A 25,391-nucleotide genomic window follows, 5' to 3' on the forward strand; every position below is an offset into this window, starting at 1 on the left:
CCGAGAACTTGAGTGTCGGTGTGTCATTGTTCCCAAGAACCTGAGTGTTGGTGTGTCATTGTTCCCGAGAACCTGTGTGGGTATGTCATTGTTCTGAGAACCCGAGTGTCGGTGTGTCATTGTCAATGTTCCCGAGAACCTGAGTGTGGGTGTGTCATTGTTCTGAGAACCCGAGTGTCGGTGTGTCATTGTCCTGAGAACCTGAGTTTTGGTGTGTCGTTGTTCTGAAAACCTGAAAGTTGGTGTGTTGTTGTTCTGAGAACCTGAGTATCGGTGTGTCATTGTTCTGAGAACCCGAGTGTCGGTGTGTCATTGTTTCCAGAACCCGAGTGTCGGTGTGTCATTGTCCTGAGAACCCTAGTGTCGCTGTGTCATTGTTCTGAGAACCCGAGTGTTGGTGTGTCATTGTCCTGAGAACCCGAGTGTCGGTGTGTCATTGTTCCGAGAACCCGAGTGTCGCTGCGTCATTGTTCCCAAAAACCAGAGTGTCGGTGTGTCATTGTTCCCGAGAAACCGAGTGTCGGTGGGTCATTGTTCCCGAGAACCTGAGTGTCGGTGTGTCATTGTTCCCGAGAACCTCAGTGTGGGTGTGTCATTGTTCTGAGAACCCGAGTGTCGGTGTGTCATTGTCCTGAGTACCCGAGTGATGGTGTGTCATTGTTCTGAGAACCTGAGAGTCAGTGTGTTGTTGTTCCGAGAACCCGAGTGTCACTGTGTTGTTGTTCCTGAGAACCTGAGTGTTGGTGTGTCATTGTTTCAAGAACCTAAGTGTTGGTGTGCCATTGTTCCGCGAACCCTTGTGTCTGTGTGTTATTGTTTCAAGAACCCGAGTGTCGGTGTGACATTGTTCCCAAGAACCTGAGTGTGGGTGTGTCATTGTTCTGAGAACCTGAGTGAAGGTGTGTCATTGTCCTGAGAACCCGAGTGTTGGTGTGTCATTGTTCTGAGAACCTGAGAGTTGGTGTGTTGTTGTTCCGAGAACCCGAGTGTCAGTGTGTTGTTGTTCCCGAGAACCTGAGCATTGGTGTGTCATTGTTTCAAGAACCCAAGTGTTGGTGTGCTACTGTCGACAACCTGAGTGTCTGTGTGTTATTGTTTCAACAACCCGAGTGTCGGTGTGTCATTGTGCTGAGAACCCGAGTGTCGGTTTGTCATTGTTTCCAGAACCCGAGTGTCGGTGTGTCATTGTCCTGAGAACCCGAGTGTCGTTGTGTCATTGTTCTGAGAACCCGAGTGTCGGTGTGTCATTGTCCTGAGAACCCGAGTGTTGGTGTGTCATTGTTCAAAAAACCGAGTGTCGGTGCGTCATTGTTCCAAGAACCCGAGTGTCGGTGTGTCATTGTTCCCGAGAACTTGAGTGTCGGTGTGTCATTGTTCCCAAGAACCTGAGTGTTGGTGTGTCATTGTTCCCGAGAACCTGAGTGTGGGTGTGTCATTGTTCCCGAGAACCTGTGTGGGTGTGTCATTGTTCTGAGAACCCGAGTGTCGGTGTGTCATTGTCATTGTTCCCGAGAACCTGAGTGTGGGTGTGTCATTGTTCCCGAGAACCTGTGTGGCTGTGTCATTGTTCTGAGAACCCGAGTGCCGGTGTGTCATTGTCCTGAGAACCTGAGTTCTGGTGTGTCGTTGTTCTGAAAACCTGAAAGTTGGTGTGTTGTTGTTCCGAGAACCCGAGTCTCGGTGTGTCATTGTTTCGAGAACCCGAGTGTCGGTGCGTCATTGTTCCGAGAACCCGAGTGTCGGTGCGTCATTGTTCCGAGAACCCGAGTGTCGGTGCGTCATTGTTCCCGAAAACCCGACTGTCGGTGTGTCATTGTTCCCGAGAACCCGAGTATCGGTGTGTCATTGTTCCCGAGAACTTGAGTGTCGGTGTGTCATTGTTCCTGAGAACCTGAGTGTTGGTGTGTCATTGTTCCCGAGAACCCGAGTGTGGGTGTGTCATTGTTTCTGAGAACCCGAGTGTGGGTGTGTCATTGTTCTGAGACCCCGAGTGTCGGTGTGTCATTTTTCTGAGAACCCGAGTGTTGGTGTGTCATTGTTCTGAGAACCCGAGTGTTGGTGTGTCGTTGTACTGAGAACCCGAGAACCCGAGTGTCGCTGCGTCATTGTTCCCAAAAACCAGAGTGTCGGTGTGTCATTGTTCCCGAGAAACCGAGTGTCGGTGGGTCATTGTTCCCGAGAACCTGAGTGTCGGTGTGTCATTGTTCCCGAGAACCTGAGTGTCAGTGTGTCATTGTTCCCGAGAACCTCAGTGTGGGTGTGTCATTGTTCTGAGAACCCGAGTGTCGGTGTGTCATTGTCCTGAGTACCCGAGTGTTGGTGTGTCATTGTTCTGAGAACCTGAGAGTCAGTGTGTCATTGTTCTGGGAACCCGAGTGTCGGTGTGTCATTGTTTCCAGAACCCGAGTGTCGGTGTGTCATTGTCCTGAGAACCCTAGTGTCGTTGTGTCATTGTTCTGAGAACCCGAGTGTCGGTGTGTCATTGTTTCCAGAACCCGAGTGTCGGTGTGTCATTGTCCTGAGAACCCTAGTGTCGTTGTGTCATTGTTCTGAGAACCCGAGTGTTGGTGTGTCATTGTCCTGAGAACCCGAGTGTCGGTGTGTCATTGTTCCCAGAACCCGAGTGTCGCTGCGTCATTGTTCCCAAAAACTAGAGTGTCGGTGTGTCATTGTTCCCGAGAAACCGAGTGTCGGTGGTTCATTGTTCCCGAGAACCTGAGTGTCGGTGTGTCATTGTTACCGAGAACCTCAGTGTGGGTGTGTCATTGTTCTGAGAACCCGAGTGTCGGTGTGTCATTGCCCTAAGTACCCGAGTGTTGGTGTGTCATTGTTCTGAGAACCTGAGAGTCAGTGTGTTGTTGTTCCGAGAACCCGAGTGTCACTGTGTTGTTGTTCCTGAGAACCTGAGTGTCGGTGTGTCATTGTTTCAAGAACCTAAGTGTTGGTGTGCCATTGTTCCGAGAACCCGAGTGTCTGTGTGTTATTGTTTCAAGAACCCGAGTGTCGGTGTGTCATTGTTCTGATAACCTGAGTGTCGGTGTGTCATTGTTCTGAGAACCCGAATGTCGGTTTGTCATTGATTCAAGAACCCGAGTGTCAGTGTGTCATTGTACTGAGAACCCGAGTATTGTTGTGTCATTGTTCTGAGAACCCGAGTGTCGGTGTGTCATGGTCCTGAGAACCTGACTGTTGGTGTGTCATTGTTCTGAGAACCCAAGAAAGTGTCAGTGTGTCATTGTTCCCGAGAACCCGAGTGTCGGTGTGTCATTGTTCCCGAGAACCCGAGTGTCGGTGTGTCATTGTTCCCGAGAACCCGAGTGTCGGTGTGTCGTTTTTCCCGAGAACCCGAGTGTCGGTGCGTCATTGTTCCAGAGAACCGTAGTGTCGGTGCAGAACCCGAGTATCAGAGCGTCATTGTTCCGAGAACCCGAGTGTCGGAGCATCATTGTTCCGAGAAACCGAGTGTCGGTGCGTCATTGTTCCGAGAACCCGAGTGTCGGTGCGTCATTGTTCCGAGAACCCGAGTGTCGGTGCGTCATTGTTCCAGAGAACCCTAGTGTCGGTGCGTCATTGTTCCCGAGAACTTGCGTGTCGGTGCGTCATTGTTCCGAGAACCCGAGTGTCGGTGCGTCATTGTTCCGAGAACCCGAGTGTCGGTGCGTCATTGATCCCGAAAACCCGACTGTCGGTGTGTCATTGTTCCCGAGAACCCGAGTATCGGTGTGTCATTGTTCCCGAGAACTTGAGTGTCGGTGTGTCATTGTTCCTGAGAACCTGAGTGTTGGTGTGTCATTGTTCCCGAGAACCCGAGTGTGGGTGTGTCATTGTTTCTGAGAACCCGAGTGTGGGTGTGTCATTGTTCTGAGACCCCGAGTGTCGGTGTGTCATTTTTCTGAGAACCCGAGTGTTGGTGTGTCATTGTTCTGAGAACCCGAGTGTTGGTGTGTCGTTGTACTGAGAACCCGAGAACCCGAGTGTCGCTGCGTCATTGTTCCCAAAAACCAGAGTGTCGGTGTGTCATTGTTCCCGAGAAACCGAGTGTCGGTGGGTCATTGTTCCCGAGAACCTGAGTGTCGGTGTGTCATTGTTCCCGAGAACCTGAGTGTCAGTGTGTCATTGTTCCCGAGAACCTCAGTGTGGGTGTGTCATTGTTCTGAGAACCCGAGTGTCGGTGTGTCATTGTCCTGAGTACCCGAGTGTTGGTGTGTCATTGTTCTGAGAACCTGAGAGTCAGTGTGTTGTTGTTCCGAGAACCCGAGTGTCAGTGTGTTGTTGTTCCTGAGAACCTGAGTGTTGGTGTGTCATTGTTTCAAGAACCTAAGTGTTGGTGTGCCATTGTTCCGAGAACCCGAGTGTCTGTGTGTTATTGTGTCAAGAACCCGAGTATGGGTGTGTCATTGTTCCCAAGAACCCGAGTGTGGGTGTGTCATTGTTCTGAGAACCTGAGTGAGGGTGTGTCATTGTCTTGAGAACCCGAGTGTTGGTGTGTCATTGTTCTGAGAACCTGAGAGTTGGTGTGTTGTTGTTCCGAGAACCCGAGTGTCAGTGTGTTGTTGTTCCCGAGAACCTGAGCATTGGTGTGTCATTGTTTCAAGAACCCAAGTGTTGGTGTGCTATTGTCGACAACCTGAGTGTCTGTGTGTTATTGTTTCAAGAACCCGAGTGTCGGTGTGTCATTGTTCTGAGAACCTGAGTGTCGGTGTGTCATTGTGCTGAAAACCCGAGTGTCGGTTTGTCATTGTTTCCAGAACCCGAGTGTCGGTGTGTCATTCTCCTAAGAACCCGAGTGGTGGTGTGTCATTGTTCTGAGAACCTGAGAGTTGGTGTGTTGCTGTTCCAAGAACCCAAGTGTCAGTGTGTTGTTGTTCCCGAGAACCTTAGTGTTGGTGTGTCATTGTTTCAAGAACCTGAGTGTGGGTGTGTCATTGTTCTGAGAACCTGAGTGTCGGTGTGTCATTGTGCTGAGAACCCGAGTGTCGGTTTGTCATTGTTTCCAGAACCCGAGTGTCGGTGTGTCATTGTCCTGAGAACCCGAGTGTCATTGTGTCATTGTTCTGAGAACCCGAGTGTCGGTGTGTCATTGTCCTGAGAACCCGAGTGTCGGTGTGTCATTGTCCTGAGAACCCGAGTGTCGGTGTGTCATTGTTCAAAAAACCGAGTGTCGGTGCGTCATTGTTCCAAGAACCCGAGTGTCGGTGTGTCATTGTTCCCGAGAACTTGAGTGTCGGTGTGTCATTGTTCCCAAGAACCTTAGTGTTGGTGTGTCATTGTTCCCGAGAACCTGTGTGGGTGTGTCATTGTTCTGAGAACCCGAGTGTCGGTGTGTCATTGTCCTGAGAACCTGAGTTTTGGTGTGTCGTTGTTCTGAAAACCTGAAAGTTGGTGTGTTGTTGTTCTGAGAACCTGAGTGTCGGTGTGTCATTGTTCTGAGAACCCGAGTGTCGGTGTGTCATTGTTTCCAGAACCCGAGTGTCAGTGTGTCATTGTCCTGAGAACCCTAGTGTCGCTGTGTCATTGTTCTGAGAACCCGAGTGTTGGTGTGTCATTGTCCTGAGAACCCAAGTGTCGGTGTGTCATTGTTCCGAGAACCCGAGTGTCGCTGCGTCATTGTTCCCAAAAACCAGAGTGTCGGTGTGTCATTGTTCCCGAGAAACCGAGTGTCGGTGGGTCATTGTTCCCGAGAACCTCAGTGTGGGTGTGTCATTGTTCTGAGAACCCAAGAGTTGGTGTGTCATTGTCCTGAGAACCCGAGTGTTGGTGTGTCATTGTTCTGAGAACCTGAGAGTTGGTGTGTTGTTGTTCCGAGAACCCGAGTGTCAGTGTGTTGTTGTTCCCGAGAACCTGAGTGTTGGTGTGTCATTGTTTCAAGAACCCAAGTGTTGGTGTGCCATTGTTCCGAGAACCCGAGTGTTGGTGTGCTATTGTCGACAACCTGAGTGTCTGTATGTTATTGTTTCAAGAACCCATGTTGGTGTGTCATTGTTCCTGAGAACCTGAGTATGGGTGTGTCATTGTTCCCGAGAACCTGAGTGTGGGTGTGTCATTGTTCCCGAGAACCCGAGTGTTGGTGTGTCATTGTTCCCGAGAACCCGAGAGTGTTGGTGTGTCATTATTCCGAGAACCTGAGAGTTGGTGTATCGTTGTTCCGAGAACCCGAGTGCCGGTGTGTCATTATTCTGAGAACCCGAGTGTCAGTGTGTCATTGTTCCCGAGAACCCGAATGTCGGTGTGTCATTGTTCCAGAGAACCCGAGTGTCAGTGTGACATTGTTTCAAGAACCCGAGTGTCTGTGTGTCATTTTTCCGAGAACCCGAGTGTCGGTGTGTCATTGTTCCGAGAACCCGCGTGTCTGTGTGCTATTGTCGACAACCCGAGTGTCTGTGTGTTATTGTTTCAAGAACCCAAGTGTCGGTGTGTCATTGTTCCCGAGAACCTGAGTGTGGGTGTGTCATTGTTCCCAAGAACCTGAGTGTGGGTGTGTCATTGTTCTGAGAAACCGAGTGTCGGTGTGTCATTGTCCTGAGAACCCGAGTGTTGGTGTGTCGTTGTTCTGAGAACCTGAGAGTTGGTGTGTTGTTGTTCCGAGAACCTGAGAGTCAGTGTGTTGTTGTTCCGAGAACCCGAGTGTCACTGTGTTGTTGTTCCTGAGAACCTGAGTGTCGGTGTGTCATTGTTTCAAGAACCTAAGTGTTGGTGTGCCATTGTTCCGAGAACCCGAGTGTCTGTGTGTTATTGTTTCAAGAACCCGAGTGTCGGTGTGTCATTGTTCTGATAACCTGAGTGTCGGTGTGTCATTGTTCTGAGAACCCGAATGTCGGTTTGTCATTGATTCAAGAACCCGAGTGTCAGTGTGTCATTGTACTGAGAACCCGAGTATTGTTGTGTCATTGTTCTGAGAACCCGAGTGTCGGTGTGTCATGGTCCTGAGAACCTGACTGTTGGTGTGTCATTGTTCTGAGAACCCAAGAAAGTGTCAGTGTGTCATTGTTCCCGAGAACCCGAGTGTCGGTGTGTCATTGTTCCCGAGAACCCGAGTGTCGGTGTGTCATTGTTCCCGAGAACCCGAGTGTCGGTGTGTCGTTTTTCCCGAGAACCCGAGTGTCGGTGCGTCATTGTTCCAGAGAACCGTAGTGTCGGTGCAGAACCCGAGTATCAGAGCGTCATTGTTCCGAGAACCCGAGTGTCGGAGCATCATTGTTCTGAGAAACCGAGTGTCGGTGCGTCATTGTTCCGAGAACCCGAGTGTCGGTGCGTCATTGTTCCGAGAACCCGAGTGTCGGTGCGTCATTGTTCCAGAGAACCCTAGTGTCGGTGCGTCATTGTTCCCGAGAACTTGCGTGTCGGTGCGTCATTGTTCCGAGAACCCGAGTGTCGGTGCGTCATTGTTCCGAGAACCCGAGTGTCGGTGCGTCATTGTTCCCGAAAACCCGACTGTCGGTGTGTCATTGTTCCCGAGAACCCGAGTATCGGTGTGTCATTGTTCCCGAGAACTTGAGTGTCGGTGTGTCATTGTTCCTGAGAACCTGAGTGTTGGTGTGTCATTGTTCCCGAGAACCCGAGTGTGGGTGTGTCATTGTTTCTGAGAACCCGAGTGTGGGTGTGTCATTGTTCTGAGACCCCGAGTGTCGGTGTGTCATTTTTCTGAGAACCCGAGTGTTGGTGTGTCATTGTTCTGAGAACCCGAGTGTTGGTGTGTCGTTGTACTGAGAACCCGAGAACCCGAGTGTCGCTGCGTCATTGTTCCCAAAAACCAGAGTGTCGGTGTGTCATTGTTCCCGAGAAACCGAGTGTCGGTGGGTCATTGTTCCCGAGAACCTGAGTGTCGGTGTGTCATTGTTCCCGAGAACCTGAGTGTCAGTGTGTCATTGTTCCCGAGAACCTCAGTGTGGGTGTGTCATTGTTCTGAGAACCCGAGTGTCGGTGTGTCATTGTCCTGAGTACCCGAGTGTTGGTGTGTCATTGTTCTGAGAACCTGAGAGTCAGTGTGTTGTTGTTCCGAGAACCCGAGTGTCAGTGTGTTGTTGTTCCTGAGAACCTGAGTGTTGGTGTGTCATTGTTTCAAGAACCTAAGTGTTGGTGTGCCATTGTTCCGAGAACCCGAGTGTCTGTGTGTTATTGTGTCAAGAACCTGAGTATGGGTGTGTCATTGTTCCCAAGAACCCGAGTGTGGGTGTGTCATTGTTCTGAGAACCTGAGTGAGGGTGTGTCATTGTCTTGAGAACCCGAGTGTTGGTGTGTCATTGTTCTGAGAACCTGAGAGTTGGTGTGTTGTTGTTCCGAGAACCCGAGTGTCAGTGTGTTGTTGTTCCCGAGAACCTGAGCATTGGTGTGTCATTGTTTCAAGAACCCAAGTGTTGGTGTGCTATTGTCGACAACCTGAGTGTCTGTGTGTTATTGTTTCAAGAACCCGAGTGTTGGTGTGTCATTGTTCTGAGAACCTGAGTGTCGGTGTGTCATTGTGCTGAAAACCCGAGTGTCGGTTTGTCATTGTTTCCAGAACCCGAGTGTCGGTGTGTCATTTTCCTAAGAACCCGAGTGGTGGTGTGTCATTGTTCTGAGAACCTGAGAGTTGGTGTGTTGCTGTTCCAAGAACCCAAGTGTCAGTGTGTTGTTGTTCCCGAGAACCTTAGTGTTGGTGTGTCATTGTTTCAAGAACCTGAGTGTGGGTGTGTCATTGTTCTGAGAACCTGAGTGTTGGTGTGTCATTGTGCTGAGAACCCGAGTGTCGGTTTGTCATTGTTTCCAGAACCCGAGTGTCGGTGTGTCATTGTCCTGAGAACCCGAGTGTCATTGTGTCATTGTTCTGAGAACCCGAGTGTCGGTGTGTCATTGTCCTGAGAACCCGAGTGTCGGTGTGTCATTGTCCTGAGAACCCGAGTGTCGGTGTGTCATTGTTCAAAAAACCGAGTGTCGGTGCGTCATTGTTCCAAGAACCCGAGTGTCGGTGTGTCATTGTTCCCGAGAACTTGAGTGTCGGTGTGTCATTGTTCCCAAGAACCTTAGTGTTGGTGTGTCATTGTTCCCGAGAACCTGTGTGGGTGTGTCATTGTTCTGAGAACCCGAGTGTCGGTGTGTCATTGTCCTGAGAACCTGAGTTTTGGTGTGTCGTTGTTCTGAAAACCTGAAAGTTGGTGTGTTGTTGTTCTGAGAACCTGAGTGTCGGTGTGTCATTGTTCTGAGAACCCGAGTGTCGTTGTGTCATTGTTTCCAGAACCCGAGTGTCGGTGTGTCATTGTCCTGAGAACCCTAGTGTCACTGTGTCATTGTTCTGAGAACCCGAGTGTTGGTGTGTCATTGTCCTGAGAACCCAAGTGTCGGTGTGTCATTGTTCCGAGAACCCGAGTGTCGCTGCGTCATTGTTCCCAAAAACCAGAGTGTCGGTGTGTCATTGTTCCCGAGAAACCGAGTGTCGGTGGGTCATTGTTCCCGAGAACCTGAGTGTCGGTGTGTCATTGTTCCCGAGAACCTCAGTGTGGGTGTGTCATTGTTCTGAGAACCCAAGAGTTGGTGTGTCATTGTCCTGAGAACCCGAGTGTTGGTGTGTCATTGTTCTGAGAACCTGAGAGTTGGTGTGTTGTTGTTCCGAGAACCCGAGTGTCAGTGTGTTGTTGTTCCCGAGAACCTGAGTGTTGGTGTGTCATTGTTTCAAGAACCCAAGTGTTGGTGTGCCATTGTTCCGAGAACCCGAGTGTTGGTGTGCTATTGTCGACAACCTGAGTGTCTGTATGTTATTGTTTCAAGAACCCATGTTGGTGTGTCATTGTTCCTGAGAACCTGAGTATGGGTGTGTCATTGTTCCCGAGAACCTGAGTGTGGGTGTGTCATTGTTCCCGAGAACCCGAGTGTTGGTGTGTCATTGTTCCCGAGAACCCGAGAGTGTTGGTGTGTCATTATTCCGAGAACCTGAGAGTTGGTGTATCGTTGTTCCGAGAACCCGAGTGCCGGTGTGTCATTGTTCTGAGAACCCGAGTGTCAGTGTGTCATTGTTCCCGAGAACCCGAATGTCGGTGTGTCATTGTTCCAGAGAACCCGAGTGTCAGTGTGACATTGTTTCAAGAACCCGAGTGTCTGTGTGTCATTTTTCCGAGAACCCGAGTGTCGGTGTGTCATTGTTCCGAGAACCCGCGTGTCTGTGTGCTATTGTCGACAACCCGAGTGTCTGTGTGTTATTGTTTCAAGAACCCGAGTGTCGGTGTGTCATTGTTCCCGAGAACCTGAGTGTGGGTGTGTCATTGTTCCCAAGAACCTGAGTGTGGGTGTGTCATTGTTCTGAGAACCCGAGTGTCGGTGTGTCATTGTCCTGAGAACCCGAGTGTTGGTGTGTCGTTGTTCTGAGAACCTGAGAGTTGGTGTGTTGTTGTTCCGAGAACCCAAGTGTCAGTGTGTTGTTGTTTCCGAGAACCTGAGTGTTGGTGTGTCATTGTTTCAAGAACCCAATTGTTGTTGTGCAATTGTTCTGAGAACCCGAGTGTCTGTGTGCTATTGTCGACAACCCGAGTGTCTGTGTGTTATTGTTTCAAGAACCCGAGTGTCGGTGTGTCATTGTTCTGAGAACCCGAGTGTCGGTGTGTCATTGTTTCAAGAACCCGAGTGTCGGTGTGTCATTGTCCTGAGAACCCGAGTGTCGTTGTGTCATTGTTCTGAGAACCCGAGTGTCGGTGTGTCATTGTCCTGAGAACCTGAGTGTTGGTGTGTCATTGTTCTGAGAACCCAAGAGTTGGTGTGTTGTTGTTCCGAGAACCCGTGTGTCAGTGTGTCATTGTTCCCGAGAACCTGAGTGTTGGTGTGTCATTGTTCCCGAGAACCTCAGTGTGGGTGTGTCATTGTTCTGAGAACCCGAGTGTCGGTGTGTCATTGTCCTGAGTACCCGAGTGATGGTGTGTCATTGTTCTGAGAACCTGAGAGTCAGTGTGTTGTTGTTCCGAGAACCCGAGTGTCACTGTGTTGTTGTTCCTGAGAACCTGAGTGTTGGTGTGTCATTGTTTCAAGAACCTAAGTGTTGGTGTGCCATTGTTCCGCGAACCCTTGTGTCTGTGTGTTATTGTTTCAAGAACCCGAGTGTCGGTGTGACATTGTTCCCAAGAACCTGAGTTTGGGTGTGTCATTGTTCTGAGAACCTGAGTGAAGGTGTGTCATTGTCCTGAGAACCCGAGTGTTGGTGTGTCATTGTTCTGAGAACCTGAGAGTTGGTGTGTTGTTGTTCCGAGAACCCGAGTGTCAGTGTGTTGTTGTTCCCGAGAACCTGAGCATTGGTGTGTCATTGTTTCAAGAACCCAAGTGTTGGTGTGCTACTGTCGACAACCTGAGTGTCTGTGTGTTATTGTTTCAAGAACCCGAGTGTCGGTGTGTCATTGTGCTGAGAACCCGAGTGTCGGTTTGTCATTGTTTCCAGAACCCGAGTGTCGGTGTGTCATTGTCCTGAGAACCCGAGTGTCGTTGTGTCATTGTTCTGAGAACCCGAGTGTCGGTGTGTCATTGTCCTGAGAACCCGAGTGTTGGTGTGTCATTGTTCAAAAAACCGAGTGTCGGTGCGTCATTGTTCCAAGAACCCGAGTATCGGTGTGTCATTGTTCCCGAGAACTTGAGTGTCGGTGTGTCATTGTTCCCGAGAACCCGAGTGTCGGTGTGTCATTGTTCCCGAGAACCCGAGTGTCGGTGTGTCGTTTTTCCCGAGAACCCGAGTGTCGGTGTGTCATTGTTCCCAAGAACCCGAGTGCCGGTGTGTCATTGTTCTGAGAACCCGAGTGTCAGTGTGTCATTGTTCCCGAGAACCCGAATGTCGGTGTGTCATTGTTCCAGAGAACCCGAGTGTCAGTGTGACATTGTTTCAAGAACCCGAGTGTCTGTGTGTCATTATTCCGAGAACCCGAGTGTCGGTGTGTCATTGTTCCGAGAACCCGCGTGTCTGTGTGCTATTGTCGACAACCCGAGTGTCTGTGTGTTATTGTTTCAAGAACCCAAGTGTCGGTGTGTCATTGTTCCCGAGAACCTGAGTGTGGGTGTGTCATTGTTCCCAAGAACCTGAGTGTGGGTGTGTCATTGTTCTGAGAACCCGAGTGTCGGTGTGTCATTGTCCTGAGAACCCGAGTGTTGGTGTGTCGTTGTTCTGAGAACCTGAGAGTTGGTGTGTTGTTGTTCCGAGAACCTGAGAGTCAGTGTGTTGTTGTTCCGAGAACCCGAGTGTCACTGTGTTGTTGTTCCTGAGAACCTGAGTGTCGGTGTGTCATTGTTTCAAGAACCTAAGTGTTGGTGTGCCATTGTTCCGAGAACCCGAGTGTCTGTGTGTTATTGTTTCAAGAACCCGAGTGTCGGTGTGTCATTGTTCTGATAACCTGAGTGTCGGTGTGTCATTGTTCTGAGAACCCGAATGTCGGTTTGTCATTGATTCAAGAACCCGAGTGTCAGTGTGTCATTGTACTGAGAACCCGAGTATTGTTGTGTCATTGTTCTGAGAACCCGAGTGTCGGTGTGTCATGGTCCTGAGAACCTGACTGTTGGTGTGTCATTGTTCTGAGAACCCAAGAAAGTGTCAGTGTGTCATTGTTCCCGAGAACCCGAGTGTCGGTGTGTCATTGTTCCCGAGAACCCGAGTGTCGGTGTGTCATTGTTCCCGAGAACCCGAGTGTCGGTGTGTCGTTTTTCCCGAGAACCCGAGTGTCGGTGCGTCATTGTTCCAGAGAACCGTAGTGTCGGTGCAGAACCCGAGTATCAGAGCGTCATTGTTCCGAGAACCCGAGTGTCGGAGCATCATTGTTCCGAGAAACCGAGTGTCGGTGCGTCATTGTTCCGAGAACCCGAGTGTCGGTGCGTCATTGTTCCGAGAACCCGAGTGTCGGTGCGTCATTGTTCCAGAGAACCCTAGTGTCGGTGCGTCATTGTTCCCGAGAACTTGCGTGTCGGTGCGTCATTGTTCCGAGAACCCGAGTGTCGGTGCGTCATTGTTCCGAGAACCCGAGTGTCGGTGCGTCATTGTTCCCGAAAACCCGACTGTCGGTGTGTCATTGTTCCCGAGAACCCGAGTATCGGTGTGTCATTGTTCCCGAGAACTTGAGTGTCGGTGTGTCATTGTTCCTGAGAACCTGAGTGTTGGTGTGTCATTGTTCCCGAGAACCCGAGTGTGGGTGTGTCATTGTTTCTGAGAACCCGAGTGTGGGTGTGTCATTGTTCTGAGACCCCGAGTGTCGGTGTGTCATTTTTCTGAGAACCCGAGTGTTGGTGTGTCATTGTTCTGAGAACCCGAGTGTTGGTGTGTCGTTGTACTGAGAACCCGAGAACCCGAGTGTCGCTGCGTCATTGTTCCCAAAAACCAGAGTGTCGGTGTGTCATTGTTCCCGAGAAACCGAGTGTCGGTGGGTCATTGTTCCCGAGAACCTGAGTGTCGGTGTGTCATTGTTCCCGAGAACCTGAGTGTCAGTGTGTCATTGTTCCCGAGAACCTCAGTGTGGGTGTGTCATTGTTCTGAGAACCCGAGTGTCGGTGTGTCATTGTCCTGAGTACCCGAGTGTTGGTGTGTCATTGTTCTGAGAACCTGAGAGTCAGTGTGTCATTGTTCTGAGAACCCGAGTGTCGGTGTGTCATTGTTTCCAGAACCCGAGTGTCGGTGTGTCATTGTCCTGAGAACCCTAGTGTCGTTGTGTCATTGTTCTGAGAACCCGAGTGTCGGTGTGTCATTGTTTCCAGAACCCGAGTGTCGGTGTGTCATTGTCCTGAGAACCCTAGTGTCGTTGTGTCATTGTTCTGAGAACCCGAGTGTTGGTGTGTCATTGTCCTGAGAACCCGAGTGTCGGTGTGTCATTGTTCCCAGAACCCGAGTGTCGCTGCGTCATTGTTCCCAAAAACTAGAGTGTCGGTGTGTCATTGTTCCCGAGAAACCGAGTGTCGGTGGGTCATTGTTCCCGAGAACCTGAGTGTCGGTGTGTCATTGTTACCGAGAACCTCAGTGTGGGTGTGTCATTGTTCTGAGAACCCGAGTGTCGGTGTGTCATTGCCCTAAGTACCCGAGTGTTGGTGTGTCATTGTTCTGAGAACCTGAGAGTCAGTGTGTTGTTGTTCCGAGAACCCGAGTGTCACTGTGTTGTTGTTCCTGAGAACCTGAGTGTCGGTGTGTCATTGTTTCAAGAACCTAAGTGTTGGTGTGCCATTGTTCCGAGAACCCGAGTGTCTGTGTGTTATTGTTTCAAGAACCCGAGTGTCGGTGTGTCATTGTTCTGATAACCTGAGTGTCGGTGTGTCATTGTTCTGAGAACCCGAATGTCGGTTTGTCATTGATTCAAGAACCCGAGTGTCAGTGTGTCATTGTACTGAGAACCCGAGTATTGTTGTGTCATTGTTCTGAGAACCCGAGTGTCGGTGTGTCATGGTCCTGAGAACCTGACTGTTGGTGTGTCATTGTTCTGAGAACCCAAGAAAGTGTCAGTGTGTCATTGTTCCCGAGAACCCGAGTGTCGGTGTGTCATTGTTCCCGAGAACCCGAGTGTCGGTGTGTCATTGTTCCCGAGAACCCGAGTGTCGGTGTGTCGTTTTTCCCGAGAACCCGAGTGTCGGTGCGTCATTGTTCCAGAGAACCGTAGTGTCGGTGCAGAACCCGAGTATCAGAGCGTCATTGTTCCGAGAACCCGAGTGTCGGAGCATCATTGTTCCGAGAAACCGAGTGTCGGTGCGTCATTGTTCCGAGAACCCGAGTGTCGGTGCGTCATTGTTCCGAGAACCCGAGTGTCGGTGCGTCATTGTTCCAGAGAACCCTAGTGTCGGTGCGTCATTGTTCCCGAGAACTTGCGTGTCGGTGCGTCATTGTTCCGAGAACCCGAGTGTCGGTGCGTCATTGTTCCGAGAACCCGAGTGTCGGTGCGTCATTGTTCCCGAAAACCCGACTGTCGGTGTGTCATTGTTCCCGAGAACCCGAGTATCGGTGTGTCATTGTTCCCGAGAACTTGAGTGTCGGTGTGTCATTGTTCCTGAGAACCTGAGTGTTGGTGTGTCATTGTTCCCGAGAACCCGAGTGTGGGTGTGTCATTGTTTCTGAGAACCCGAGTGTGGGTGTGTCATTGTTCTGAGACCCCGAGTGTCGGTGTGTCATTTTTCTGAGAACCCGAGTGTTGGTGTGTCATTGTTCTGAGAACCCGAGTGTTGGTGTGTCGTTGTACTGAGAACCCGAGAACCTGAGTGTCGCTGCGTCATTGTTCCCAAAAACCAGAGTGTCGGTGTGTCATTGTTCCCGAGAAACCGAGTGTCGGTGGGTCATTGTTCCCGAGAACCTGAGTGTCGGTGTGTCATTGTTCCCGAGAACCTGAGTGTCAGTGTGTCATTGTTCCCGAGAACCTCAGTGTGGGTGTGTCATTGTTCTGAGAACCCGAGTGTCGGTGTGTCATTGTCCTGAGTACCCGAGTGTTGGTGTGTCATTGTTCTGAGAACCTGAGAGTCAGTGTGTTGTTGTTCCGAGAACCCGAGTGTCAGTGTGTTGTTGTTCCTGAGAACCTGAGTGTTGGTGTGTCATTGTTTCAAGAACCTAAGTGTTGGTGTGCCATTGTTCCGAGAACCCGAGTGTCTGTGTGTTATTGTGTCAAGAACCCGAGTATGGGTGTGTCATTGTTCCCAAGAACCCGAGTGTGGGTGTGTCATTGTTCTGAGAACCTGAGTGAGGGTGTGTCATTGTCTTGAGAACCCGAGTGTTGGTGTGTCATTGTTCTGAGAACCTGAGAGTTGGTGTGTTGTTGTTCCGAGAACCCGAGTGTCAGTGTGTTGTTGTTCCCGAGAACCTGAGCATTGGTGTGTCATTGTTTCAAGAACCCAAGTGTTGGTGTGCTATTGTCGACAACCTGAGTGTCTGTGTGTTATTGTTTCAAGAACCTGAGTGTCGGTGTGTCATTGTTCTGAGAACCTGAGTGTCGGTGTGTCATTGTGCTGAAAACCCGAGTGTCGGTTTGTCATTGTTTCCAGAACCCGAGTGTCGGTGTGTCATTTTCCTAAGAACCCGAGTGGTGGTGTGTCATTGTTCTGAGAACCTGAGAGTTGGTGTGTTGCTGTTCCAAGAACCCAAGTGTCAGTGTGTTGTTGTTCCCGAGAACCTTAGTGTTGGTGTGTCATTGTTTCAAGAACCTGAGTGTGGGTGTGTCATTGTTCTGAGAACCTGAGTGTCGGTGTGTCATTGTGCTGAGAACCCGAGTGTCGGTTTGTCATTGTTTCCAGAACCCGAGTGTCGGTGTGTCATTGTCCTGAGAACCCGAGTGTCATTGTGTCATTGTTCTGAGAACCCGAGTGTCGGTGTGTCATTGTCCTGAGAACCCGAGTGTCGGTGTGTCATTGTCCTGAGAACCCGAGTGTCGGTGTGTCATTGTTCAAAAATCCGAGTGTCGGTGCGTCATTGTTCCAAGAACCCGAGTGTCGGTGTGTCATTGTTCCCGAGAACTTGAGTGTCGGTGTGTCATTGTTCCCAAGAACCTTAGTGTTGGTGTGTCATTGTTCCCGAGAACCTGTGTGGGTGTGTCATTGTTCTGAGAACCCGAGTGTCGGTGTGTCATTGTCCTGAGAACCAGAGTTTTGGTGTGTCGTTGTTCTGAAAACCTGAAAGTTGGTGTGTTGTTGTTCTGAGAACCTGAGTGTCGGTGTGTCATTGTTCTGAGAACCCGAGTGTCGGTGTGTCATTGTTTCCAGAACCCGAGTGTCGGTGTGTCATTGTCCTGAGAACCCTAGTGTCGCTGTGTCATTGTTCTGAGAACCCGAGTGTTGGTGTGTCATTGTCCTGAGAACCCAAGTGTCGGTGTGTCATTGTTCCGAGAACCCGAGTGTCGCTGCGTCATTGTTCCCAAAAACCAGAGTGTCGGTGTGTCATTGTTCCCGAGAAACCGAGTGTCGGTGGGTCATTGTTCCCGAGAACCTGAGTGTCGGTGTGTCATTGTTCCCGAGAACCTCAGTGTGGGTGTGTCATTGTTCTGAGAACCCAAGAGTTGGTGTGTCATTGTCCTGAGAACCCGAGTGTTGGTGTGTCATTGTTCTGAGAACCTGAGAGTTGGTGTGTTGTTGTTCCGAGAACCCGAGTGTCAGTGTGTTGTTGTTCCCGAGAACCTGAGTGTTGGTGTGTCATTGTTTCAAGAACCCAAGTGTTGGTGTGCCATTGTTCCGAGAACCCGAGTGTTGGTGTGCTATTGTCGACAACCTGAGTGTCTGTATGTTATTGTTTCAAGAACCCATGTTGGTGTGTCATTGTTCCTGAGAACCTGAGTATGGGTGTGTCATTGTTCCCGAGAACCTGAGTGTGGGTGTGTCATTGTTCCCGAGAACCCGAGTGTTGGTGTGTCATTGTTCCCGAGAACCCGAGAGTGTTGGTGTGTCATTATTCCGAGAACCTGAGAGTTGGTGTATCGTTGTTCCGAGAACCCGAGTGCCGGTGTGTCATTGTTCTGAGAACCCGAGTGTCAGTGTGTCATTGTTCCCGAGAACCCGAATGTCGGTGTGTCATTGTTCCAGAGAACCCGAGTGTCAGTGTGACATTGTTTCAAGAACCCGAGTGTCTGTGTGTCATTTTTCCGAGAACCCGAGTGTCGGTGTGTCATTGTTCCGAGAACCCGCGTGTCTGTGTGCTATTGTCGACAACCCGAGTGTCTGTGTGTTATTGTTTCAAGAACCCGAGTGTCGGTGTGTCATTGTTCCCGAGAACCTGAGTGTGGGTGTGTCATTGTTCCCAAGAACCTGAGTGTGGGTGTGTCATTGTTCTGAGAACCCGAGTGTCGGTGTGTCATTGTCCTGAGAACCCGAGTGTTGGTGTGTCGTTGTTCTGAGAACCTGAGAGTTGGTGTGTTGTTGTTCCGAGAACCCAAGTGTCAGTGTGTTGTTGTTTCCGAGAACCTGAGTGTTGGTGTGTCATTGTTTCAAGAACCCAAGTGTTGTTGTGCAATTGTTCTGAGAACCCGAGTGTCTGTGTGCTATTGTCGACAACCCGAGTGTCTGTGTGTTATTGTTTCAAGAACCCGAGTGTCGGTGTGTCATTGTTCTGAGAACCCGAGTGTCGGTGTGTCATTGTTTCAAGAACCCGAGTGTCGGTGTGTCATTGTCCTGAGAACCCGAGTGTCGTTGTGTCATTGTTCTGAGAACCCGAGTGTCGGTGTGTCATTGTCCTGAGAACCTGAGTGTTGGTGTGTCATTGTTCTGAGAACCCAAGAGTTGGTGTGTTGTTGTTCCGAGAACCCGTGTGTCAGTGTGTCATTGTTCCCGAGAACCTGAGTGTTGGTGTGTCATTGTTCCCGAGAACCTGAGTGTCGGTGTGTCATTGTTTCCGAGAACCCAAGTGTCGGTGTGTCATTGTTCTGAGAACCCGAGTGTCAGTGTATCATTGTTCTGAGAACCCGAGTGTCGGTGTCCCATTTTTCCCGAGAACCGGAGTGTTCTTGTGTCATTGTTCCAGAGAACCCGAGTGTCGGTGTGTCATTGTTTCAAGAACCCGAGTGTCGGTGTGTCATTGCTCCGAGAACCCGAGTGTCGGTGTGTCATTGTTCCGAGAACCCGAGTGTCGGTGCGTCATTGTTCCCGAAAACCCGAGTGTCGGTGTGTCATTGTTCCCGAGAACCCGAGTGTCGGTGGGTCATTGTTCCTGAGAACTTGAGTGTTGGTGTGTCATTGTTCCCGAGAACCTGAGTGTTGGTTTGTCATTGTTCCCGAGAACACCCACAGCTTAGCGACCGACCGGGTTGATGGTCGCGATGGTCGAGACCAACGCGACCATCGGGGCTTGCGACGAGACCCTAAGGTTGGGTCTGGGCAACCACAAGCCCCAGGGAGCTTCTTAATCTGATCGAGCAGGAAGCTCCCCACTGATATCACGGCTGATGTCAGTGCGGCCGCCCACAAAACGGCAGGCGTTCCTTAAGGAATGCCTCCGTTTGTGAAACCACTCCCCCACCCTGCCTACAAAATGGGCCGAGCTGTTGATCAACATCGACAGCCGGCCCTTTTTTTAGTGAGCGCCGGAGCGAGAGAGTTTCTCTCTCGCTCCGGGGTTTGCGCACACGCAGTGCGCCCACTGCGCGTGCGCAGGGGATAAACATTGACCTGGTTGCGAGCGCTCAGCGCTTGCGACCAGGACTGAATGAGGTCCTCTGTTTCTCTAATGGTGCATACACACGGTCAGATAAAAAGGACGATATAAATTATAACGATATCATGTATAGTTTGATCGTTTATGTCGTCCTTTTTTTTAGGTCCCTCCAATGACCAAACGACCATTGATGCATGGGCACATATGGTCAATATCGCCCATCGCCCGTGCATGTAAGTTAGTGTGTTTACTATAGGAACCCGTGATCATTGATCGCGGGTCTTTATAGTCATTTGGGGGTTGGTGCATGTGCTGGATGTTCGATATCGAACATCCAGCACATGCAGGACGATCAGACAACGAAAGTGATCGTTGTCTGATCATCCAGTGTGTACAGGCCATTACACTACATAGCACTTAGGGCCTGAATCGCTTCTGATCACTGCTGCGATCGCAGTTGCAATTACGCATGCAGACTCACTGCAAAAATATGCTAACATTAGCAATCGCAATGCTGTCGCAGGCCAACATAAAGACGCCCACTTCCCCTTTCTCACATCCGTAATACTTTGCAAGTCTGCAAAAACATTGGAAACATCGAGTACCATCGGAGCCTCATGCAAAATTACACAAAGTCAGACCTTGCTCTGAAATTGCTAACCTCGTTGCACGCAGTGAGCGCTCAAGCTGCGTATGCCATCGTAGTGGATAATTTATGCATGCCCCTGTAACGGCATTCAAATGCACTGACACGCCCGCATTTTGAGATTCACCCCCCCCTGACAACACCCCCAAATGCTCACTTCCTGTCAATCTCTTTGCGATGGGTCTGTGTGGTCTCTGTGATCGCAGTGATACCTTCATGCACATGCACTGCTATGCATACATATGTGTAGTACGCATCAATTGGCCGTCTGTTTGCGTAATCGCAATAGTGGTCCGTAATTAATCAGGCACATAGATACTAAGGTTAATTTTACATAACTGGAACTCTTACCTACCTGTTTAACTTTGAAAACACAAACTCTAGTACAGAGAATCCTAAAGTGGTTGGGTGGTTGGTATCATGTCCTCTGGGGATAGGCAGTCACATTGTCGGCATGTTGTGTGCTGTCATTCCGAATGTCGACATGGTTTGAATATCGACAATCAGAATGTTGACATATACAGAATATCGATCTGCAGCAATTCGACATTCGCAATGTCTACACTGACATATTGCTGACAGTGTCAGAAGGTCGACATGGTAAATGTCGACATCCAAAATGTCGACAACTGATTTTAGGGTTAGGATTAGAGTTAAGATGGGTACACACCTTGGACATCGCATACACACTACAGCAATTAATTAATGTTATTCCTTCATTATCATACATTAGGTCGCTAGCGATATTGTCAATTCTGATGTGCTGTACATCAAACCTGACGACGACGCTAGCACCCACATATTGACCGTACACACTGAGCGATGTAGGCGATTTGTCGTTACGAAACTGTAAATCGGACCGACATCGCTCTGGTGTGTACCCATTTTTAGATTAGGGTTAGGATTAGAGGTATTTTAGGGTTAGGATTAAAGGTAGATTAGGGTTAGGATTAGAGTTATATTAGATTTAGGAGTAGAGATAGAACAGGGTTAGGATTAGAGGTAGATTAGGGTTAGGATTAGAGGCAGAAAAAGATTAGGATTAGAGTTAGATTAGGGTTAGGATTAGAGTTAGATTAGGGTTAGTAGGATTAGAGGTAGAATATGGTTACTATTAGAGGTAGATTATGGTTTGGGTTATAGGTAGAGGTAGAATATGAATAGAATTAGAGGTAGAATATGGTAAAGACTAGGGGGTAAATTTACTAAACTGAGAGTTTTTAGAAGTGAATTTTAAAAGCGATGTTGCCCATAGCAACCAATCAGATTCTAGCTATTATCTTCTAGAATGTGCTAGTTAGGTAGAATCTGATTGGTTGCTATGGGCAACATCACTTTTAAAATTCACTTCAATAAACTCTCAGTTTAGTAAATTTACCCCTAGATGTAGAATAGGGTTAGGATTAGAGGTAGAATAGAGTTAAATTAGGGTCAGGTTAGGGTCAGGATTAGAGATAGATGAGGGTCAGGATTAGATGTACATTAGGATTAGATGTAGAGGTAGATTGGGATTTGATGTAGTTTAGCACTAGGATTAGACGTAGAATAGGGTTAGGATTAGCGTTAGTACAGAGTTAGGATTAGAGGTAGATTAGGGTTAAGAATAGAGGTAGATTAGGGTTAACAATAGAGGTAGATTAGGGTTAGGATTATAGGTAGATTAAGGTTGGTATTAGAGGTAGATTAGGGTTAGGATTAGATGTAGAATAGGGTTAGGAATGGATTAGAAGTAGAATAGGGTTAGGATTATATGTAGATTAGAGTTAGGATTAGAGGTAGAATAGGGTTAGAATTAGAGTTAGTTTAGGATTAGGATTAGCGGTAGAATATGGATAGAATTAGAGGTAGAATAGGGTAAGGACTAGATGTAGAATATGTTTAGGATTAGAGGTTAGATTAGAGTTAGATTAGGGTTATGATTAGAGGTAGAATAGGGATAGAATTAGAAGTGGAATAGGGTAAGGACTAGATGTAGAATAGGGTTAGGATTAGAGGTAGAATAAGGTTAGGATTATAGGCAGATTACAGTTAGGATTAGAGGTAGAATAGGGTTAGAATTAGAGTTAGATTAGAATTAGGATTAGAGGTAGAATATGGATAGAATTAGAGGTAGAATAGGGTAAGGACTAGATTTAGAATAGGTTTAGGATTAGAGGTAGAATAGGGTTAGCATTATAGGTAGATTAGGGATAGGATTAGAGGTAGATTAGTATTAAAGGTAGAGGTAGATTAGGATTAGATGTAGATTAGGGATAGGATTATAGGTAGTATAGGGTTAGAATTAGAGATAGATTAGGGCTAGGATTATAGGTAGATTAGGGTTAGAATTAGAGGTAGTACAGAGTTAGGATTAGAGGTAGATTAGGGTTAGGAATAGAGGTATATTGCTGTTAGGATTAGAGGTAGAATAGCGTTTGGATTAGAGGTAGATTAGGGTTAGGATTAGAGGTAGATTAGGGTTAGGATTAGAGGTAGATTAGGATTAGGATTATGCTGCAATTTTGTTTAGGGTTAGATTAGTGTTGGTATGCAATTAGGGTGAGTGTTAGGTTTACATGGTTTCCCCTGATGTCCCCTGGCTGTCAGAGGAAACCTTCCTTCACTGGCATAAAAAGTGTACATACACCACTTTCCAGATGCATAATTCAGATCACTGGATCCTGTATATTTTTAAAAACTGTCTTACCCCATGCACCCATTAACAACCCAAACTTTTTACACGAGTATTATGAAGCTTTTCCATTTTTTTGTGCAGCACAAGGGAAGCACAGTTTAGATAAAAGCATAACATTCTGTTTTCTTATCACCTTAATTCATATTTTACACTGGTGAAATAAAGTTTGAGATATTCGATGTACAGGACAAAGAGCCTCTGCCACCATAGGCAAAAATCTTCTGTGCCTAATGCTGATAATAAACTTCACAATGTCTGTTATGCACATAGAAACAATCTTTGTTGCATATACAGTATTCTTCTGCTTTATCAACTTGTTTAATCTTTGAGTCACTATTGGATGTTGACCAGTAGGGGGCAGTACACCAATGGTTCTATCTGCAAGGAAAACTTCAGTTCATATAGGTTAAAAGTAAATGTTTGGTTGAGAGAAGACTGATTTTTAGAATGTAGATGGAATGTAGCAGTCTGTAACAGAAACACTGCAGTAGATTGGCATTAGAATTATCACTGGTAGAGGTTATACTTTTCAAATATAAAAAGGCCAGAGAATGACAATTAAAATCACCAGAAGCTGATTATGTTCATATACAGTCAGCAGACTATAGGATTTAATGATCCTAAGTGACAGGTCACAATGCAAAGCTGCAAAATGACACAAAGTATTAAGGGGCAAATGTAGAGTTGGTGATTTTGCATCCTGATAGTTAGCAGGAAAAGACATGCCCGTGGAAAAGCGCCAGATTGGCATCAGGGGTAACGTGTATATATAAGTATGTGTTTCTCACAGTTCAGAAATGCGTATTTTGCACACAAAAAAAGCACATATACATCCAAATCTAAATAACCCCCAAAATGTCACAGAGATAAAGTATCTACATAATAATTGGCTATGTCTGTGCACTAACATCTACCACTGCTGTGCATAAAGTGAAGGGCCAATGGGGAGTAAAAGACATGGCGTGGCATGGCGTGCCCAGGGATTGACTGAAAGATGGTGCAGCCGGAGTAAATATAGGGCAAAGGAGATGGAGAACCCATGACCAAGCGAATGACAGGATAAATATACTAGTAATATATAATAGCCAAAAGACTATAATATCTATATATCAGACTGGTGATTTTAACACTAGAATTTTTTATCAAACAGTGATAACTGATTCTTTCTTCCCCCTTCCCTTCTCTTCTCTCCCTTCTCTTCCCTCCCTTCCCATCTCTTCCCTCCCTTCCCTTCCCATCTCTTCCCTCCCTTCTCTTCCCTTCCTTCCCTTCTCTTCCCTCCCTTCCCATCCCATCTCTTCCCTCCCTTCCCTTGTCTTCCCTTCCATTCTATCCCTTCAATTTCCTTCTCTTCTCTTCCTTTGTCTTCCCTTCCCTCCGTTCCCTTCCCTTCTCTTCCCTCCCTTCCCTTCTCTTCCCTCCCTTCCCTTCCTTTCCCTTCCCTTCCCTTCTCTTCCCTTCCTTCCCTTCTCTTCCCTCCCTTCCCATCCCATCTCTTCCCTCCCTTCCCTTGTCTTCCCTTCCATTCTATCCCTTCAATTTCCTTCTCTTCTCTTCCTTTGTCTTCCCTTCTCTTCTTTCCATTCCCTTCTCTTCCCTCCCTTCCCTTCTCTTTCCTCCCTTCCCTTCCTTTCTCTTCTCTTCTCTTTCCTTCCCTTCTCTTCCCTTCCTTCCCTTCTCTTCCCTCCCTTCCCATCCCATCTCTTCCCTCCCTTCCCTTGTCTTCCCTTCCATTCTATCCCTTCCCTTTCCTTCTCTTCTCTTCCTTTGTCTTCCCTTCTCTTCTTTCCATTCCCTTCTCTTCCCTCCCTTCCCTTCTCTTTCCTCCCTTCCCTTCCTTTCTCTTCTCTTCTCTTTCCTTCCCTTCTCTTCCCTCCCTTCCCTTCTCTTCCCTACCATTCTCTTCCCTAACTTCCCTTTCTTCCCTTCCCGTCTCTTCCCTCCCTTCCCTTCTCTTCTCTTCCCTCCCTCCCTTCTCTTCCCTTCCCTTCTCTGCCCTCCATTCCCTTCTCTTCCCTCCCTTCCCTTCTATTCTCTTTCCTTCCTTCTCTTCCCTTGCCTTCTCTTCCCTCCTTTCCCTTCTCTTCCCTCCCTTCCCTTCTCTTCTCTTCTCTTCCCTTCCCTTCCCTTCTCTTCCCTTCCATTCTCTTCCCTTCTCGTCCCTCCCTTCTCTTCTCTTCCCTTCTCTGCCCTTTCTTCCCTTCTCTTCCCTCCCTTCCCTTCCCTTCTCTTCCCTTCCCTTCCCTTCTCCTCCCCTCCCTTCCCTTCTCTTCCCTTCCCTTCTCTCCCTCCCTTCCCTTCTCTTCTCTTCCTTCCCTCCCTTCTCTTTCCTTCCCTTCCTTCCCTCCATCCCTTCTCTTCCAATCCCTCCCTTCCCTTCTCATCCCTTCTCTTCCCACCCCTCCCTTCCCATCTCATCCCTCTCATCCCTTCTCTTCCCTCCCTTCCCATCCCATCTCTTCCCTCCCTTCTCTTCCCTTCACTTCTATCCCTTCCCTTCCCTTTCCTTCTGATCTGCTCTCTTCCTTTCTCTTCCCTTCTCTTCTTTCCATTCCCTTCTCTACCCTCCCTTCCCTTCTCTTCTCTTTCCTTTCCTTCTCTTCCCTCCCTTTCCTTCTCTTCCCTTCCCTTCTCTTCCCTCCCTTCCCTTCTCTTCCATTCCCTCCCTCCCTTCCCTTCTCTTCTCTCCCCCCCCTTCTCTTCCCTTCCCTTCTCTGCCCTTTCTTCCCTTCTCTTCCCTCCCTTCCCTTCCCTTCTCTTCCCTTCCCTTCCCTTCTCCTCCCTCCCTTCCCTTCTCTTCCCTTCCCTTCTCTTCCCTCCCTTCCCTTCTCTTCTCTTCCTTCCCTCCCTTCTCTTTCCTTCCCTTCTCTACCCTCCCTTCCCTTCTCTTCCCTCCCTTCCCTTCTCTTCTCTTCCCTCCCTCCCTTCTCTTCTCTTCCCTTCTCTTCCCTCCCTTCCCTTAATCTTCTTTTCACTCCCTTCTCTTCCATTCCCTTCTCATCCCTCCCTTCCCTTCTCTTCCCTACCTTCCCTTCCCTTCTCTT

Source organism: Taudactylus pleione, unplaced genomic scaffold (assembly GCF_031769625.1).
Source record: "Taudactylus pleione unplaced genomic scaffold, aTauple2 ptg001661l, whole genome shotgun sequence".
NCBI classification, from domain to species: Eukaryota; Metazoa; Chordata; class Amphibia; order Anura; family Myobatrachidae; genus Taudactylus; species Taudactylus pleione.